Here is a 3,283-nt window from a genome sequence, read left to right on the forward strand (position 1 = left end):
AGTTCGGATGTTCAGGAGAAACGGACTTTGTTTTCACGACAAAAGCTTTATGCTTTTTCGGTCAGTCGGTGTTTAAAATACCTTACAGTAGCACTCGAAAACCTTACTGAGATACTAGCATCTGTGCTAAAAGCAATCAAGGTCAAAGAAGAGACGTGGACAAAACGGGACAAATCGGCGTCGCTTTGGTGTGTTTTCCAGGCTTTCCCAAGAAGCGTTAGCAGCCTCGTAACTAGCGACAGCGAGTCCTGTTGTGTTTTTGGTGAGTTACTGCTTCTGTAATGTCCTTTTTCCTTAACCTGCAGTGTGTAATTGACTTCAGTTGGAAAGAGATTTTCCAGAATGGAAATCTTTCTCATTCAAAGGAGTTGCCTTTTATGAGCGTCCCATCAGAATGCATGTTCAGAGATGATGTACTTGGCAGAAGTCATCCGCAACGAGACTTTTCACTCTCTCTGGAAAAAAAACAAAGTAGTAAGTCGATTTCCTTCCAGAGACCTAAGCGCAGCACGTCTTCCAACAGTCGATGTATCGCTGATCTTTGGTTCTCAGGTGTAACAGTCGAGATATCATAAAAACGTGTTCCTCCGCATGCTTGGGTACAGCCAAAAGCATTAGCAAATCCGCCAATCCCTTTTGGTAGCCTTATGTATTGCAGCACTGGAGATTTGATATTCCCCACCGCCTGCCTCCCCTCCCCCCCCCCCCCCCCCCAAAAAAAAAGTAAAACCATATGGGAGATCTCTTATCTCACTGATTTTTCTATCATAAATGGATTTTAAAAAAGAAAGTTAAAATTGTATAATTTACAAACTGACTTGCATTGCTTAAACCGCAACTGCCAAATAGCTGTAGCATATAACTTATTAGGTGTACTTAAGCAGTTAGGTAGTTGTTCTAAATCTTTAAAAAGAAAGGCAACCGAACGTTACGGGTTTTTTTCCCCAGTCTTTTGACAGAGTGCTCTGAAGTACTTTATTTCTGTCTCGCTTTCAACGGCGCGTTTCCCCGGCAGTTCGGTAGCATCGGTCTCGGCGCAGCTGGCCAGGCGTCCCTCCTAGTCATGTAACACACGCAAAACCCCTGGTCAAATGATGGCTGTGTGTTTTGGAGGTAGATAATTTAACAGTATGAATTCACAGCTATGCAATTTAAATTAATGCAAAAGGAAAATCAAGTATTTTTATGGTATAAGTATTCTTCTTGTATGTGTATAAACGTACACACACCTTTTTAGCATAAAATGAATTGCTGAGATTTGTTCTTTCTTTTTCATTTTACTCTTCCAAGTTTTACACTTCACTTTCAGCTTTATCGACCAAGCAAGCAAGATGCGCAGCAGCAGCAGCGCAAGGGCTGGAGCTGTGGCGGTGGATCCGTGAGCGTAGATGCTGATTACGGCGCGCCCTTGTCCTGCAGCCTCAGGGGGTTATCTCCCTGCAGCGGTGCTGTAAGGAAGGGACGAGACGTTTTCCAACACCAGCAAGAGCGTTTACTTCTCTGCGAAGAACGTGTTCAAAATCGTGTCAGTTAGTCTTAATGCTGATTTTAAGCGTTCGAATCGCGCTAGCTTTTAAAGGACGTGTTGTATTTCGAGCTGACCCATTTGCCTAGCATCCTCCTTTAGCTCAACTACTACCCTATCCCTTATCCTGACTGAATTCCTCTGCTGCCTTCGGTGCTATTTTTTTAATAGGCTGAAATATCCGTTGAGATTTTTGTTTTTCAGATGCCTCGCTGTGAGCGTCCCGTGGTGCTCAGGAGAGACCCCCCAGCCCAGGTTTGCCTGCCGGTCGTTAGGCGTGCTGACGGTAAGGGGCCAGCTGCCAGCCTGCGGGACGGGGGCTGGGGGGGGGCTGCAAGCGTTTGGGGGGGCTGCCCCTCCTTTATCTTTCCAGCAGAGCCCCCCTTTTTGGCGGGGGTGCGTGTGTGCATACGTAAACGGCATTATTAAAGTAACGAGCTGCCGGTTGGGGCCGTTTCCCTCATTTTGTGCCTTTTTGGGGGCTGAAAAAAAGGGGGGGTTGGGGGACCTGGGGGGGGCGATGATGTCATTTGGGGCACCCCAACATCACCGGGGGGGGTGATAATGCTGTGGAGGAGCAGGTGAGTGGGGAATGGGGGGTCATGGGGGGGGGGGGGGGGGGGGTGTCGTTCCCCCCCAAAAAAAGGGGGTCACAGCCCAAAAATGCCTGAAAATTCACGGGGGGTTTCAAAAATTTTTAAAAACTGTAAATATATGTGTGAGGCCTTGAAACAGAGAAAAATCTCTCATTGTTATATATATTGAAAAATAATATTCATTTATATGTACAAAAGGATTTCAAAATAAGAACCTATATCTGCCATATTATATAAAGGATTTTAGAGTATAAAAAAATTTGAAAGACATATATAGGGTTTTAAAATACAAAAATAACTCGCGTACATATAAATTAAAAAATAAAGGGCTTTAAAATGCAAAAAGGATGATATATTTTATATATGAAGGAATTTAAAGTAGAAAAAAGTCTGAATAGATATAGCTATCTACACTTACATGTTACATAGAGAGTCTAAATAGATACTATATGTAATCTAAGAGATAATATATAAGTGTAAATAGATACCTAAGTCTAAAATCTAAGTCTATAAAGATATAGGTGTAAATATACGTAAGTGTAAATAGAGAAGTCTATAAAGACATTTAAGTGTCAAAATATGTAAGTCAACAGATATATAGTCTGAACAGGTATTACATATAATAAGTGGGAAATAGGGAGGATAAGTGGGAAATAGGGAGGATAAGTGGGAAATAGGGGGGTATAAGTGAAACATAAATATATGCTCTAAATATATATATATGTATGTGTAAATACATTAAGTGTAAATGTCTATGATAGATAAGGTTTTTAAAATGCAAAGAAACCCTGTTTATAGAAAGGATTTAAAAACTCTTCACCCCCCCACCCCCCCCGAAATACCTCTCTATTGAAGATATAAAAGCGCTTTCAAAAGCTGCGTCTTCCCTGTTCTCCTTTTCCGCCGTTTCCCATCCTGATTTGGGGCCAGTTCCCCCAACAGGGACTTTCCCCTGCAGGGCCGCGCACACAGAGCGGGACCTGCCGCGATGGCATAAAAATACCACAAAACCCCTGATTCAGGGCCTGCAAGGGGTGAAAAAAGAACCCCGCAATTTTGGGGGAAAAATACCCAACTTGGAGCTCCCGGGAAAGCCAAATCCACCTGGATTTGTACAGCTGGAAAGCAGAAAAACGCCCATTTTCATGCACAAAACCAAAAG

The 3,283-nt window shown here is 43.1% G+C and overlaps 1 long non-coding RNA gene across 1 annotated transcript; it reads left to right on the plus strand.

Annotated features, from left to right (window-relative positions):
- The first annotated feature begins 965 nt into the window (after window positions 1-965).
- Window positions 966-1,972, plus strand: LOC142077474 (uncharacterized). The gene is made up of 2 exons (XR_012671857.1): window positions 966-1,525; window positions 1,730-1,972. It is a non-coding gene; the product is annotated as an uncharacterized LOC142077474 (long non-coding RNA).
- Window positions 1,973-3,283: the final 1,311 nt, after the last annotated feature.

This window comes from Calonectris borealis, unplaced genomic scaffold (assembly GCF_964195595.1).
Source record: "Calonectris borealis unplaced genomic scaffold, bCalBor7.hap1.2 HAP1_SCAFFOLD_265, whole genome shotgun sequence".
NCBI lineage: Eukaryota > Metazoa > Chordata > Aves > Procellariiformes > Procellariidae > Calonectris > Calonectris borealis.